The sequence below is a fragment of the Octopus sinensis genome, unplaced genomic scaffold (genome assembly GCF_006345805.1).
Source record: "Octopus sinensis unplaced genomic scaffold, ASM634580v1 Contig13507, whole genome shotgun sequence".
NCBI classification, from domain to species: Eukaryota; Metazoa; Mollusca; class Cephalopoda; order Octopoda; family Octopodidae; genus Octopus; species Octopus sinensis.
Genome location: NW_021832997.1, coordinates 15,427 through 33,834, shown reverse-complemented (window position 1 = coordinate 33,834; position 18,408 = coordinate 15,427). Strand labels below are relative to the sequence as shown.

General features: G+C 39.6%; 1 long non-coding RNA gene across 1 annotated transcript; it reads right to left on the bottom strand.

Annotated features, from left to right (window-relative positions):
- Positions 1-4,332: 4,332 nt before the first annotated feature.
- Positions 4,333-17,680, bottom strand: LOC118761430. The gene is made up of 4 exons (XR_004997372.1): positions 17,473-17,680; positions 8,339-8,348; positions 6,320-6,325; positions 4,333-4,342 (listed from the first exon to the last, which is right to left on the bottom strand). It is a non-coding gene; the product is annotated as an uncharacterized LOC118761430 (long non-coding RNA).
- Positions 17,681-18,408: the final 728 nt, after the last annotated feature.

Sequence of the window (18,408 nt, the reverse complement as noted above, 5' to 3'; positions counted from 1 at the left end):
TAAATCAGAGCTTAAAATGATTAATTTTGTTGACGAGATGCCGAAAGATATAAGGAAAACAGCATATCCTTGTGATGTTTGCAAAAAGACATTTTCTCGCAAAGATAGCCTCTCTATTCACAAACGTACTCATACAGGAGAGAAACCATATCGCTGTGATATTTGTGGTACTTCGTTCTTTCAAAATAATCACAAACGTATTCATACAGGAGAGAAGCCCTATCACTGTGACATCTGTGGTAAGTCGTTCACTCTAAGCGGTAACTTATCGGCTCACAGGCGCATTCATACAGGAGAGAGGCCGTACGACTGTGACATCTGTGGAAAATCTTTTTCGCGGAGTGGCAACCTGACGACCCACAGCCGAATTCACAGCGACGAGAAACCCTACCTGTGCAAAATCATTCTCGAATGGAAGCGCTCTGACGAAGCACAAACACATTCATGCTGGAGAGAAACAATATCGTTGTGACATCTGTGGCAAGTCCTTCACTCAGACAGGTAGCTTGACCATTCACATACGTATTTATACAGGTGAGAAGCCATACCACTGTGACACATCTTTCTCTCTCCACGATCAGTTAACTACTCACCAACGTGTTCACACAGGAGAAAAACCCTATGTTTGTCATACCTGTGGCAAATCGTTCTCTCAAAGAGCACACTTGACTAAACATAACTTCACTCATACTCAACCTGAGTGACTCTGCCCTGTTCATCACTCACTCATCTGCCAATTGACTCTCACACTCCTGCAAACCTATTTCTTTACTACCCACAAGGGGCTAAACACAGAGGGGACAGATAAACGGATTAAGTCGATTACATCGACCCCAAAACGATGAAAGGCAAAATCGACCTCGGCGGAATTTGAACGTAGCACCAGACGAAATACTGTTAAGCATTTCGCCCGGCATGCTAACGTTTCTGCCAGCTCGCAGCCTTAATTATTTGAAATATTCAAAGGGCTGGGGACAATGTAATTTGGTAGATGGAAACTCAAAGAAGCCCGTCGTATATGTATATCTGTATTTTTTGTTGTCCCACCCCAAAAGTTCGTTTCTCGTTGGGTCCAACGTTTTTTTGATGCCTTGTACACATATATGTACATATTTACGTGGGTATGTATACATTTATATTATATATGTGTGGATTTTAGGGGAGTCTGGATGCCGAAGCATTTTGCTTTAAATAGAAGCGAAAGCAAAACTGGGTTGAAGAAAAAAAACCCATTTTGAGAGAAAAAGTTAAAGAATGTTGTGACGATAATGGTAGAATATTTCTTATGTCTAGTTCCACGGACAGCCTTCAATTTTTCTTCTTTTTTTTTTAAACTTAAATATGTCATTTTTTACACAATTTTTCAGTGGCGGCAAGCTGGCCCGGTCGTTTAGCGCGTCGGACGGAATGCTTAGTTGTATTTCGTCCGCCGTGACGTCCTGCGGAGGTTCGCTTCCCCGGGACGTCTTTGCGGTCGGAGTACTTCTGAGCATTTTCGTTTGGCGCGCTAATTGGCAAGCTCGTCGCCTTTTCGATCCCCTTTTGCATTTGACCTAGTTTAGCTGACCCAGCTTATCGACCCCCAAATCGATAATGACTAAGAGGAAGTGACGTCAGGGACAGTGCCGGAAACTGAAACAAACATTTATTGGAAGGAAGTCTGTTGCTCGCAGAACTTCGTGTTTGGTACACCCTCATGGAACTTTACCTTTTAATTATGTTTTTAAGTAGAAGTCTGTCTTGTATTGATGTCAGGTGGCAGAGACGGAGCCAGAGAGTTTAACAAATAGTGAAGAAAGGAAAATATATATGTATATTTGGTTGTCAATGGGCAACCTGACGAGGACTCCCAACAGAAAGTTACGAGGTAAGGCCATTACGTTTTATTGCGCATACATACCCATATATATAATATTAATGAAATTATTGTATACAGTGCTCAGGTGCCCCACAACTTGTCGAAAGTTCGTATAAAGCATCTGCAGTAATGTAGAAATGTCTGGGAAGTAAACAGTGTACGAGTCAGATAGATGCTTGCTTGTGTATGGAGGGGAGGAGAAAATCAGGTGTAGTGTTGGCGAATCTCAGGAAGTTTTGAAGGATGCAGTGCTCCGACAACTGATGCCGGCAGATTGTTCCATGCTTCAGCAAGTCTTAGCGTGAAAAAATGTTTGCGAAAGTCATGGAAGGAGCTGTGCTGTTTTCTGACTTTGTAAACATGTCCACGGGTGTGGACATATGCGTGTGTGTCTATACCAGTGCTTTTCAAACTTTTTGCTGGAGCGGAACCCCAAGGAAACATTCCACTGGCTCGAGGAACCCCTGTGCAATAATTTAATAGTCTTATGCACACATATCTGCTCAGGAGAATTAAAAATTACTGTCGATTTTAGCAGTTTTGTAACTTCTTGCGGAACCCCTGGACTGTACTGGCGGAACCCTGGTTGAAAACCACTGGTATATATATATACACTAATAAAGTTTATTTATATGTGGAGGTGTATGTATAAATATCCAATTATACCAGTTTATCATTGGGGTGTTACTTCATAGCAATAATCTCTATTCATTCATTCTAAATACTAATTGAAGCACCCATAAGGAACCTACACGTGTGTCTGGATATTTATAACTACCTGTACGTGTATATCTTGGTGGATTAAAATTTATCTAAACATCAACACGACATGTCTGTCCCATAAGAGCCAGAATAACACCCATTGTAACTTTAATAAACTCATGGTTTTTAGGTTAAAATTTTACAACTTAATCTCTCTCTATATATAAAGCTGAAGTTGTCTGTGTATGGCAGCCTTCAACTAACACTATCTCCTCCGAGACCCTGTGGGGCAAGTTGACCAAAATTGAGAGTATGATAGAAGAAGGCTTGCTCTTCCTTCCGTAGAAGAAAAAATTCAAATCGGACCATGTTAACACCAAAAACTATTTACATCAAAAAGGTGGGGTTTTTTTCCTTTGAAAATCCCTATTTTTTGCCTGCTGTGTCGTCATTTTTCGGTGTACATTAACCAGAAAAATGTTCACTTAAAGAGTGGTAGAATGTGTCAAAATAAAACATCTTTTTCTCTTGGCTTTATTGAGAAAATTCTAGAGTTTGTAAGATATTTGTTGGGTTTTTCTTCTTCAATTTCAACCAATCAATGACGTCTATTGAGGTGAATTCAATTTCTATACATACAAGCATATATATATACAAACTGAAAACAAAATCAAGGGCAATGTTTCGTTTGTAGTAGCACACGTTTCCGTAGAATTCCTCCGTCGATTTCCGTAAAAAATGAATCGGCCACACACATACACCGAGTAAAAAATTCCAGTTATCTCTCTCTGTCTCTTCGCACACACTAACAGAAGCACTTCACTTACACAACATACTGTCTGTCTCCCACACCCCATCAAACACACAGACGGGGACTTCAAAAAGAAATTCCCTCGTCATAAAATCGCTTCCTCTTAGTCTCTTTCGCTCTCATTACTTCAAATATTCCCGCAAAGCCACATGTAAAAAAATATAAGTATTTTACGGAAGCGTGTGCCACTACAAACGAAACGTTGCCAAATCAAGAAATGCATGCACATCAACACACACAATATTGTCATAGCAACCGTTTACACAGATATCTGACTTTGATATCATTGGCTGAAATGGAAAAGCGGTAGTGACGTCAGGCGACCGAGCCTGCGCCTGAAAAACCATTCTTTCCTTCGGGGTTCGATCCTAGCCTCCCGTACCCACCGAGGGACCTGATTTTTTCAATAAGGAACAAGTTGTCCTTTCTCTTCTTCTCCTCTGTTGATGTCCTGACACAGCCAGGAGGCATTTTTACTAGGTGAGGCCATCGCATTGTTATTCAAGAACCTGTCCCGGTTTCTTTCCTTTTTCCCCATTTTATAAAGATCCTACACTCCAAAGCATGAAATTCGCATTTAATAATTCCTCTATTGGCGATCCTTCGGTATAGGTACCGGAAAGTGGCTTTGTTTACATTTCTGAAGATAACAGAAACCCTTTTCTCCCACCCCAACCCCTTATATACTCTTTTACTTGTTTCAGTCATTTAACTGCGGCCATGCTGGAGCACCGCTTTTAATCGAGCAACTCGACCCCGGGACTTATTCTTTGTAAGCCCAGTACTTATTCCATCGATCTCTTTTTTCCGAACCGCTAAGTTACGGGGACGTACACACACCAGCATCGGTTGTCAAGCAATGCCAGAGGGACAAACACACATATACGACGGGCTTCTTTCAGTTTCCGTCTACCAAATCCACTCACAGGGCCTTGGTAGAAGACACCTGCCCAAGGTGCCACGCAGTGGGACTGAACCCGGAACCATGTGATTGGTAAACAAGCTACTTACCACACAGCCACTCCTGCGCCTAAATATGTATTTAAAAAAAAAAAAAAAACACTTTCTTGAAATGTATCCGGTACCTATACCGAAGTCACGCCCATCTTTTATTTGTTACGGGTATTAGATTGCGGTCATGCTGGTCCACCATCTTGGTGAAGTTTTAAGTTGAATAAATTGATCCTTTTACTTCTTTTTTTTAAAGCCTAGTATTTATTCTATCGCTCTCTTTGCTGAACTGCTAAGCCTCAGTGACGTAAACACACCAACACCGGTTGACAAGCGATAGTAAGACACACACATGTATATACGACGGGCTGAATCAAGTAGGAGACACACTGAACATTATTTCTATTCATTCAGCTACACGTATCACTGTGAGATCTGTAGTAAATCATTCTCTGTTTACAGTCACAAACACCTCCATACAGGTGAAAAGCCGTATCGATGTAACATTTGTGCTAAATTCTTCTCTCGGAGCAATTCCTTGGTCAAACACACTCACTCAGGAGAGAAACAATATCACTGTGACATCTGCGGCAAATCGTTCTCCGACGGAGGCACCTTGACCCGACACAAGCGTATTCATACAGGAGAGAAACCATATGATTGCGATGCCTGTGGAAAATCTTTCTCCGATGGAGGTACCTTATCTAGGCACAAACGTATTCATACAGGAGAGAAGCCCTATCAGTGTGACATCTGTGGTAAATCGTTCTCTCAAAAAGCACAATTGGCTGCACACATATCCAATCATACAGGAGAATAACGATATCGGAAGTCATTGGATGAAACACTTTGTATAACAATGAATATCTATGAAAGCTTTGATATTTCATAGTAAGTCTAGATAATTACTGACGTACTTTTTGTGAACAGCACTTCTAGAGACAGGTTTTTTTTCTTTAAAAATCGAACGTCATCTAATTGTATATATCTATCGTTACTGTGCATTTTCTTCCCCTTACATTTCCACATGTAGTTCCTATTCTCTGTATATACTAGTAGTATTGCTCGGGTTTGTTTCTACCCTTTAGAATTTTTGAAAATTAAAAATTTTGCCTCATGTAGCTTATTATTTCTTTAAGTGAACAGTTTTCTGGTTGAAATACACTGAGAAATGGCGACACAGCAGTTAAAAAATGGGAATTTTTAATAGAAAAAAAAAAAGCACCTTTTTGATGTTAACATGGTCCGATATCAATCTTTTCTCCTATGGAAGGTAGAGCAAGCCTTCTACCATACTCTCAATTTTGGCCAACTTGTGCCACAGGGTATATATTGCTATATTTCGGAATGGTCATTTTGCCAATAAAAACATACGCACTATATATTTGGTTCTTTCGTCACACTCCTGTGACCGCATCAGTGGTCCTTTGTTTTCTTATTTGTGTCTCTCCTTACTAACCGTCAGCCATTTTGTATGTCTTCATTTGCGCATGCTTATATCTCTAGTTCGTGTGTTTACATCCGTATGTATAATAATAAATCAAAAAAATTATATATTTGTTTATATCGTAACCAGTTTGTGGGGATCCTCTACCATCATATGTTGTGGTGGGTGCTAGTGTTCCATTGCAGTTTCCTATTCAGGCTAGGTTCATCTTCTATTATGTGTGGAGAATATTTTAATTTCTATGTTGTTGACTGATCCCCCGTGTTGATACAGAATCGATGAGCTGTTGCCTCCAATACTCATTTGCCCGCTCTCCTATGAACATTTACAAAGAACTAACATCATATACGTTTAGTAATACTTACCCAAAACCTATATACTCTTACCAGTCATTTGACTGCGGCCATGCTGGAGCAGCACCATCTTCGAACTCATTCTTTGTAAGTCCGGTACTTACTGTATCGGTCCCTTTTGCCAAGTGACGGGGACATAAATGCATCGGTTGCCAAGCAATGCTAGGAGGAGAAACGCATATGTATATATATGCGACGGGCTTCTTTCAGTTTCCATCTAGCAAATCCACTCACAAGGCTATAGTAGAAGACACTTGCCCAATGTGCCATGCGGTTGGTAAACAAGCTACCTACCACTCCTATATATACACTTAACAGGAGCTGGCAAGTCAGAGAACTGCCCCAAGTTCCACTGTTGTTTTGGCAGGTTTTTTTTTATGGCCTTCATCACTTCGGGGGTGATAAATTAAGTACCAGTGGGGTCGAATTATCCCCTAAAATTTTCAGGGCCTTGTGCTTAGAGTAGAAATTACTATTATAGCAGCAAGCTGGCAGAATCGTTAACACACCAGGCGAAATGGTTTGTGGTATTTCGTCTGCCTTTATGTCCAATTTCTGCCATCTTTGCCCTTCATAAATTAAGTACCAGTTGTGTGCTGGGGTTGATGTTATTGACTGTCCCACTCACCATAAAATCCAGGCCTTGTACCTAGAGTAGAAAGGATTATAATAATATCATCGTCTTAATGTAATCTTAAATAAGCCCTTGTAGCCAATAAACGAATTAATTATTATTATTAAGGCAGCAAGTTCAGATACTGCTGAGGTTGACTTTGCTTTTTATCCTTACAGAGTTGATGAAAATAAATACCAGTGAAACACTGGGGTTGATGTAATTGACTAGACCCTGTCGTTTCTACAGCTGGATGCCCACCACTCTGAGAATGTAGTGGGCGCTTTTATGTGCCACCTGCTAGCAAGGTGATACTAGTAACGATCGCACTCCACAAGCACAGATGCCAGTCATCAAATTCCGCAGAGGTCGACTTTGCCTTTCATGGGTCAATTAAATAAGTACCAGATACATACTGGGGTCGATGTAATCAACTTAATTTCTTTGCCTGTCCCCCGTGTGTAATAAAGAAATAGATTATTATTTTCATCAGCAAACAGACAGAACTGTTGGCATTTTGGATAAGTTTGAGTTTCCTTTCCTTGTTCTAGGGTCAACATAACCGACTTTCCCCAAAAAAAATTACCGGTTTCAAATTATGGTACAAGTCCAGCAATTCTGAGAGAAGGGCAAAGACGACCTCGGTAGAATTTGAACTCTGAATGTAAAATTGGAAGAAATGATGCTAATCATTGTCTGACATAGTAACCTCACCCACCTTATCTAAAACTATTATTCAGTAGTCTTATTAGCATGCTTTCACCTTACTACTGAGTGATGCTCATTGTATTGAAAGTGTTTTGCGTAGGATGTGGGCAGTGCTAGTTTCTGTTATGTATTTGTCTGAAGTTCTTTTTATCACACCTAATGTTCTTACTATAATGGGAATTGTTTCTGTTTTTAGGCTCTACATTCAAGTTACCTCATCATTCAGTAGTCTTATCTTTATCACATGCTTTCACTATACTACTGACCGCAGCTCTGTGCAGTGGTGCTATAAACTTTACTGTATTGACCTTCTTTTCCTATATCAGTGGGTCTTCAACCAGGGTCCTGCAGAGCCCTAAGGTTCCGCAAGAAGTTACAACACTGCTAAAATCGGCAGTAATTTATAATTCAGCTGTGCATAAGACTATTAAATTATTGCACAGGGGTTCCGCTCACGCAATAAGTTTGAAAAGCACTGCTCTATATATGCTTGTTTCTCCCTCTCTACATATGTTCTATACGCACCTGAGCACTGGATACAATAATTTCATCAACATTATCTTTTCATATCAATAAAATTGTTTTATTCCTTTTTATTTAATTACAGACAAGCGACACCATTGCATCTCCTAAAACCATCGACTACATTGGCGGGTTCGCTGACAGAGACAAAAGCTCCTCAAATTGCATCGGCTGGACTTATTCCACTAACAACAATAACGCTTTTCCATCCCTATATGGTACTGCATCAATCATTGCCGTCCCTAATCTCCACCAAGCTTTGGATCCTACACAGAAACTTTATGCCTAGCAACAGATCTACCAAAGAATCTCTGCTGACAAATTCCTTAGTAAGAAACAATTTCCCGAAGATGAATAGGCAGAATTGCCAAACGTAATTCTTTCTCTTGTGAAGGATGCTGTAAAACTTTCTGAAGATAATATGGAAGCTTTTGTGATCGTCTTAACAAATTCAAATCTTCCGAGCCGCGACCCTCTGGAACCTGACGAAAGTTTGTTGACTTCGACGAGAACAACAGCAGCAATAACTACAACAAAAATGAGAGAAACTGTATCAAATAAAATGAACCAATCGCATTTGATAAGAAGTGAACATGAAAGAAAACAGGGGCAGCAATTCTCAGGTAAAAAGCAGAACTGTTTAAAGATCCCTTCGCCATATTCTTTCAAGCATTCAGCACTGTTCCTGACAAATTTACTGCACAGACGGAACGCAACAACTGCTGTCGTACAAGTGCCAGGTTTTAATGCAACAGACACAAGACGAAAGCCCTTCACCCAAGATGCGGACATCAATGACAGCCGAGGAAAGGTTACGTCTAAATGCAACGGGGAGGAGTTTCATGACCGTCGGGATGTTGACAGCGAGGAGGGTGACGAAGAGGCGCGTTGTCATTACACTCATGCAGAAAGAACGCAGCCAGGCACTTCTGCGGATTTTAAAGTCGAGGAGGAACATGAATTTCAAATTTGGATGACCAGAGATGTAAATCCTGGTAAAATTAAAAATACATCTCTTGTTTACTAAATACCGCTTGGCCATCTGCAGTGATGTCCAGTGTGTGTATGTATTACATTTTATAACAATATATATTGTGTCAGAGGCACACCCAGTAAGTATGATCCTTGTTACAAGGTAGACAGCAGCAGGTGTTTTAAAAGGTAAACCATACATTTTCTAAGTCTGTATTTGTTTAGTCAGCAATGAAGTCATAAAAAAAAAAAAAATCATCTATAAGTTGTAGCAACATTTATTAAAATAAAAAAAATTTGCAAACATATTTACAATCCCATATAACAGGTAAGAACAACATCATTATTGTATTACAGATATGTTTTACGACTCGGTACTGCTAGCTTAATTGTGCACGAGTCTGTATATAAGTATCCATATATATTATTATAAAATACAGACAGGAGTTTTAGTGCTCCAACTGAGCTATATTCCGCCTAATAATCTGAATGGAGGTAATGCAAGCGAAAGTAGAGGAACATAATTAATAACCACACACATATATAAAAATTCCAAATAGCTAAATCTCTTTGACCATGTTGGAGCACCGTGTTTAGTCGACCCCAGGACTTATTCTATTGGTCTCATTTGCCAAAGTGCTAAGTTACCGGGACGTAAACATATATACACACAACAGGCTTCTGTCTACCAAATCCACTCACAAGGCTATAGTAGAAGACACTTGCCAGACCATAAAATACGCTTCAATACACAAAAAGAATCTTGTAAACCAATACATACACACACACTAGGTTGTCAAGAAAGTTCATGTGATTTTGAACCTTTAAATTCAGATGCACACAAAACTTTAGAAATAAACAGTGTAGCCATGGTCCCTTTCTATTGACCAATGCTGGCTGTTGTTGTCAGAGTTTCTTATGCAATTCATCCATTTGCTGACAGTACCTCTCCCCCTGGATCCAAAAAGCTGTGATCCATGAGACCCATGACCTTCTGTTGGGGCGACTTTGGCTTCGGGAAGTGCCGTGGAGCTTCGTCAGCATCCAACCACTGAGCTGACTGTCACAATCCGGTCATTCTTGTTACATAAAAGAAGGGAAGACAACACTTCAAAACAGCGTTTTGGTTGTTAATCAATTCGTGTGGTGGAAACTGGGCCAAACGCAGCATTGACATTACGAGCTGTTCCTTGGCCAAGCTAGAACTGGAATAAGAAAATTGTGTAAAATTGCCTTTTGACCACATTGTGTTCCAGAAAAAAAACGGCCTCACTATTCGAAAAGAGTGGAAAACGGGGTTTTAAAATGATAAATAAAGTCAAAATTTCCACAGGACCTTTCTTGACAGCCTAATACATTCACACTTTAAAGTTTCCATGATTTTAAATCAAAACAAGAGATATGTACTACTGAGCCAGAGGTGGTGTTAAGAATTGTTCCTCTACTGTATCTTTCAACCAATTTTAAATATAACAAAGAATTTCAGCTAGTGTTAGGAACATAAATTGTGACTAAGGTTTAGTGGAAGATTTTATACTCGGAACTTTTGAAGACAAGACATTTGTAGTACAGGGCTGGGTTGTTAATGAAAGGTACTTACACTTATCTTCAAAGACACACACAGCACATCATCCTATAATGATTGTTTGTCCTTAATTCTCTTTACAAAATATTCCTTATAAGTTGTTATCATCAATAAAGCGACAAGCTAACAGATAAAATGCTTAGTGGTATTCCATCCGTTGCTATGTTCCAATACCACCAAATTAAGTACTAATGAAACACTAGGGTTGATTTAATCAACTCTCCCTCCCCAAATTTCAGGCCCTGTACCTATATTAAAAAGGGTTACTATTAAGGTGGCGGAATCATTAGCGTGCCAGGTGAATGCTAAATGGCATTTCTTCTTATCCTTAACGGTCAATATTGCCTTTCATCCTGATAAGATAAATTAGGTACCAGCCAAGAACAGGGATCAACTACCCTCCCCTCCACAAATTCCAGGCCTTGTGCCTATATTAGAAAGGATTATTATCACTAAGATTGGAACCAGATAAAAATGTTAAGTGTCAATTCGTCCATCTTTAAGTTCAATGAATTAAGTACCAGTCAAGAACTGGGGTTGATGTAATCATCTCATCCCCTGCCATGATTATTATATAATATTAGTTAATTAGCCTTTGATTCACTGCTGAATACTTGGTCTTTGGATTTATTTCTCTAACACCTCCCACAAGTCATTTCTACAAATAACTACCATCGAAATTCATCTCTGCCACTGTTCCATTTCTCTAGTGAAGGAGGAGAAGATATTGCAGACTGACAGCATCATTGTCCACTGAAACATGCTATGTGACAGATTGAATGATTTTGAAATAAATAAAAGAGGAAATATTTTGTTGTTGTATTTACATTTGCTATGTCCACCTTGGTTAATATTCCCTTAGTGTAAATTTAGCAGAGTCTGGAATGTTGCAAGCATTCCTCCCATCAGTCTACTGGGATCAGCAAATATATATATATATGGCGCGGATGGACCAGAGCCATACGGACCCCCCCACAAATGACCATCAGGTAAAGAAAGTGAACATCTACTATCGCTATGTTGATGATATCAAAATAGTGGTAAAGGCACCCCCACAAAAGAGTACTTTTGAAATAGAAACTAATAATATGGAGAGCAAATAGCTAACTCCATCCACCAGAGTATTATCGCCACAATAGAGTACTAGACACCGAACTCTGTGTCACGCATGTGCAAGCCTAGAGAGACACATACAATATTTCATTCACTGCATGCAGTTCTCAGGTTACAGCCATAAAGAAATTTGATAATATATCATGTAATGATAGGAATGGAATTTGCCCACTCTATAGGTACAAGTCATGGAACACTATAGATAGGACAAAAAAAGAAAATAGGGAAGGCCACCTCTCGGTATGCTCGCCATAAATACTAGAGTGACATGTTCGTTGACACCACCCCTGGAGGCGAACTGGCATACCGCTTTAGAAGGACCCTGGACAAACTTAAGCTAAGGATTAAGGTTGTTGAAAAGCCAAGCAAATCTATAATTGGTAGAACCCCCTGTACGGATAAGTACTGTACTATATGTAGATTTAGCCCACAAACAAACTGTAAAGCCAGAAATGTAGTCTATAGTATAAGCTGTATAGAGGGACGATGCAGTAATAAGACAACGACATACGTAGGGGAAACGGCAAGAAGAGTGGGTAAACGCTCATCTATTCTGTACCAACATGCCGAATCAATCAGACGCTACACACATAATAGAAGACAAACCTAACCTGAATAGGAACACTAGCACCCACTACAACATATGATGGTAGAGGATCCCCACAAACTGGTTACAATATAAACAAATATTTAATTTTTTTTTTTTTGATTTATTATTACTATTATTGTTGTTATACATACGGATGTAAACACATGAACGAGAGATATAAGCATGCGCAAATGAAGACATACAAAATGGCTGACGTTAGTAAGGAGAGACACAAATAAGAAAACAAAGGACCACCGATGCGGTCACAGGAGTGTGACGAAAGAACTCTGGCCGAAATAAGATTAATCATCATCATTTAACGTCCGCTTTCCATGCTAGCATGGGTTGGACGGTTCAACTGGGGAGCCCGAAGGCTGCACCAGGCCAGTCAGATCTGGCAGTGTTTCTACAGCTGGATGCCCTTCCTAACGCCAACCACTCCGAGAGTGTAGTGGGTTAGTTTATGAGGCTGGCAGACGGCCACGCTCCGATGGTGTTTGTTACGTGCCCATAGCACGGAGGCCAGTCGATGTAAAAAATAAATAACATTGAAGCAAAGTAACACCAAATATATAGTGCGTGTGTTTTCATAGGCAAAATGACCATTCCGAAATACAACAATATACACCCTGTGGCGCAAGTTGACCAAAATTGAGAGTATGATAGAAGAAGGCAAAAATTCAAATCGGACCATGTTAACATCAAAAAGGTGCTTTTTTTGTCTATGAAAATCCCTATTTTTTTTTACTGCTGTGTCACCATTTTTCGGTGTATTTCAACCAGAAAAATGTTCACCTAAAGAGAATAACAAGCTACATAATGCAAACTTTTTACTTTTCAAAAGTTCCAAAACAAACCCGAGGAACGCCGGGCGATACTGCTAGTATATATAGAAACTACACGTGGAAATGTCAGGGGAAGTAAGAAGAAACTGCACAGTAACGATAGATATATATACAATCAGATGAACCGAGGTAGGAATAAAAGTCATTATTGTTGAAGCATACTGGTTTTGTAAATTTGCTTTGAATGCACACCTCTCTCTCTCTATATATATATATATATTAAAAAGTAACAACAATAAATAGAGGAATATTTATATATGTTATAATTTAGAACAAACAGGGAAAGGTTGTTATAGTATTCAAGAATGCATCATATCTCTTAGCTTTGACATTTGAAACTCCGAATACTATGACAACTTCTTACTGTTTCTTCTAAATTATAACATATATATATATACGAGCAAAACGCCCCCCTCCGTCCAATGGACAGTGCCGAGTTGTCAAACTTTTAAACCAAATTTTCTCAAAACAACTTGTCCAACAGGCCTCCCCCTTTGAGAAACAATGATTTAACCTAAATTTGAGACACCAGCAAAAGAAGAAATAAAGATAGACTTTTTTTTTCTGTTCCAAACGATTTTATTCACACAAATATGCAACCGAAGAGTTTAAAGTAGCAGTAATGATAAGGCTGTTGACTGGGAGAACACAAACATGGTTTAAACAGTAAGCTTGGAAGGAAAGAAACGTGCCTTTAAGCAGTACAAAAAATGGAAGGTGCTGTTATGTACAGGTTGACGGAAGAAAAGCAGGACAAAAACGGCCTTATCGATTGCATTCTCACCTGGTATCTATATATCAAAGGCGGCGGACTGGCAGAAACATTAGAACGCCGGGCGAAATGCTTAGCGGTATTTCATCTTAAAACAGAAGGGGGAGGGGTCAGTTTAATCAACTAGCTCCCACCCCCCGAAATTGCTGGCCTTGTGCCAAAATTACTTAGTACAACTTCAAAAAAGTCTCCATATTTACTGACTACACCACATCCTTCGTATTTTGTAAAGGAGGGGCAAGGATGGACTCTTAAAAATACGTGTAGCTGAATGAATAGAAGTGATGTTCAGTGTATCTTCTACTTGATTCAGCTTGTCGTATATACATGTGTGTGTCTTACTATCGCTTGTCCACCGGTGTTGGTGTGTTTACGTCCCTGAAGATTAGCAGTTCAGCAAAGAGAGCGATAGAATAAATACTAGGCTTTAAAAAAAGAAGTACAAGGGTCAATTTTTTCAACTTCTCGAAGATGGTGCCCCAGCATAACCGAACAAATGGAAGACGGGCGTGACTTCGGTAATAAGTACCGAATACATTTCAAGAAAGTGCTTTTTTTTTATATATATATATATATATAGGCGCAGGAGTGGCTGTGTGGTAAGTAGCTTGCTAACCAACCACATGGTTCCGGGTTCAGTCCCACTGCGTGGCACCTTGGGCGAGTGTCTTCTACTATAGCCCCGGGCCGACCAAAGCCTTGTGAGTGGATTTGGTAGACGGAAACTGAAAGAAGCCTATCGTATATATGCGTGTGTGTGTTTGTCCCTCTAGCATTGCTTGACAACCGATGCTGGTGTGTTTATGTCTCCGTTACTTAGCGGTTCGGAAAAAAGAGATCGATGGAATAAGTACTGGGCTTACAAAGAATAAGTCCCGGGGTCGAGTTGCTCGATTAAAGGCGGTGCTCCAGCATGGCCGCAGTCAAAATGACCGAAACAAGTAAAAGAGTATATAAGGGGTTAGGGTTGGGAGAAAAGGGTTTCTGTTATCTTCAGAAATGTAAACAAAGCCACTTTCCGGTACCTATACCGAAGGATCGCCCCGGGACATGTTCTATTCCTCGCCAAAGAACTTGCGTTGGGAAGAGATGAATAATAATGTTATGGCCTCACCTAGAAAAATGCCTCCTGGCTTTGTCAGGACATCGACAGAGAAGAGAAAGGACAACTTGTTCCTTATTCAGACAAACAGAAAAATATCAGGTCCCTCGGTGGGTACGGGAGACTGGGATCGAACCCCGAAGGTTTCCGACCGCCGAAGAAAAGAATGTTTTACAGGCGCAGGCTCGGTCACTGGTCGCCTGACGTCACTACCGCTTTTCCATCAGCCAATGATATCAACGTCACCAATGCCTCGTGAGTGGATTTGGTAGACGGAAACTGAAAGAAACCTGTTGTATATATGTATATATATATGTATGTGTGTTTGTCCCCCTAGCATTGCTTGACAACCGATGCTGGCGTGTTTGCGTCCCCGTCACTTTAGCGGTTCGGCAAATGAGACCGATAGAATAAGTCCTGGGGGTCGATTTGTTCGACTAAAGGCGGTGCTCCAGCATGGCCGCAGTCAAATGAATGAAACAAGTAAAAGAGAGAGATATTTGTGTAACGGTTGCTATGACAATATTATGTGTGTATGCATTTCTTGATTTTGTTTTCAGATTGTAGTTTATATATATGTGTGCTTGTATAATATGTATAGAAATTGAATTCACCTCAATAGACGCCATTGATTGGTTGAAATTGAGAAAAAAACCCAGCAAATATCTTACAAACTATAGAATTTTCTCAATAAAGCCAAGAGAAAAAGATGTTTTATAAACACATTCTACCAGAATACGAAGTTTAAAAGTGTTTAGTTACGAGGAAATTATGTTAAAAAAAACTGCCGGTCAAACCGAAATGATCTTAGTATTATAATCTCTTACAGAACCTTTTTCCCAAAATTTGGGGGTTCCTTATATACGTTAAAATATGGTAATTCGAGATATTCGGCTGCTATTTCTAGCACGTCCAGTGACCACTTAGCGGACGAAGTTTAAAAGTGGAAATTATTTAAAAAACTGCTGTTCAAACCGAAAAGATCCTATGTATGTGTTTATGTGGCTGTATCTATTTTTGTGTATACACATTCATATACAGTACTTACACAAATATACATGAGCAATTAAACTTTTGAAGTAATATACATACATACACACATAGATAGATACATATACACATACACCGAGTAAAAAATTTCAGTTATCTCTTTCTTTCACACATTACTCTGTCTCTTCACACACACTAACAGAAGCACTTCACTTACACAACATACTGTCTGTCTCCCACACCCCATCAAACACACATGTACATCAATGCTTGCCATGCACGGTAACTTCAAAAGAACTTCCCTCCTCATACAATCGCTTTCTCTTAGTCTCTTTCGCTCTCATTACTTCAAAAGTTCCCGCAAGCCCATATGTATAAAAAAATTTTTTTACGGAAAGGTCTACTAGAGACGAAAGATTGCCAAAAAGCACCTTTTTGACGTAAATAGTTTTTGGTGTTAACATGGTCTGATTTGAATTTTATCTTCTACGGAATGAAGAGCAAGCCTTCTTCTATCATACTCTCAATTTTGGTCAACTTGCCCCACAGGGTCTCGGAGGAGATAGTGTTAGTTGAAGGCTGCCATACACGGACAACTTCAGCTTTATATATAGAGAGAGATTAAGTTGTAAAATTTTAACCTAAAAACCATGAGTTTATTAAAGTTACAATGGGTGTTATTCTGGCTCTTATGGGACAAACATGTCGTGTTAATGTTTAGATAAATTTTAATCCACCAAGATATACACGTACAGGTAGTTATAAATATCCAGACACACGTGTAGGTTCCTTATGGGTGCTTCAATTAGTGTTTAGAATGAATAGAGATTATTGCTAAGAAGAAAATGAAGTAACACCCCAATGATAAACTGGAATAATTAGATATTTATATCTAAAGCTATTTATACATACACCTCCACATATTCATATAAATAAACCTTATTAGTGTATATGTATATATACTAGTGGTTTTCAACCAAGGTTCCGCAGGGAGTTACAAAACTGCTAAAATCGGCGGTAATTTTTAAGTCTCCCGTGCAGATATGTGTGCATAAGACTATTGAATTATTGCACAGGGGTTCCTCGAGCCAGTGGAATGTTTCCTTGGGGTTCCGCTCCAGCAAAAAGTTTGAAAAGCACTGGTATAGACACACACACATATGTCCACACCCGTGGACATGTTTACAAAGTCATAAAACAGCACAGCTCCTTCCATGACGTTAGGAAACATTTTTTCACGCTTAGAGTTGCTGAAGCATGGAACAAACTGCCGGCATCAGTTGTTGGAGCACTGCATCCTTGAAAATTTCCTGAGATTCGCCAACACTACACCTGATCTTCTCCTCCCCTCCATACACAAGCAAGCATCTATCTGACTCGTACACTGTTTACTCCCCAGACATTTCTACATTACTGCAGATGCTTTATACGCACTTTTGACAAGTTGTGGGGCACCTGAGCACTGTATACAACAATTTCATTAATATAATTATTATATATATGTGTGTATGTATGCGCAATAAAACGTAATGGCCTTACCTCGTAACTTTTCGTTTGGGAGTCCTCGTCAGGCCACAGGTTGCCCATTGACAACCAAATATATATTTTCCTTTCTTCACTATTTGTTAAACTCTCTGGCTCCGTCTCTGCCACCTGACATCAATACAAGACAGACTTCTACTTAAAAACATAATTAAAAGGTAAAGTTCCATGAGGGTGTACCAAACACGAAGTTCTGCGAAGAACAGACTTCCTTCCAATAGATGTTTGTTTCAGTTTCCGGCACTGTCCCTGACGTCACTTCCTCTTAGTCATTATCGATTTAGGGGTCGATAAGCTGGGTCAGCTAAACTAGGTCAAATGCAAAAGGGGATCGAAAAGGCGACGAGCCTGCCAGTTTAGCGCACCAAACGAAAATGCTCAGAAGTACTCCGACCGCAAAGACGTCCCGGGGAAGCGAACCTCCGCAGGACGTCACGGCGGACGAAATACAACTAAGCATTCCGTCCGACGCGCTAAACGACCGGGCCAGCTTACAACACTGAAAAATTGTGTAAAAAATGACATATTTAAGTTTAAAAAAAAAAAGAAGAAAAATTGAAGGCTGCCCGTGGAATTAGACATAAGAGACATTCTACCATTATTCCCACAACATCCTAGAACTTTTTCTCTCAAAATGGGTTTTTTTTCTTCAACCCAGTTTTGCTTTCGCTTCTATTCAAAGCAAAATGCTTTTGCATCCAGACTCCCCTAAAAACCACACATATATAATATAAATAAATACATACATACCTACGTAAATATGTACATATACATGCATGTATGGGTACAAGACATAAAAAAAAAACATTGAACACAACGAGAAACGAACTTTTTTGTGGGGGTGGGGGGACGACAAAAATAATACAGATATACGACGGGCTTCTTTGAGTTTCCATCTACCAAATCCATTCACAAGATTTTGATGCCATGCAA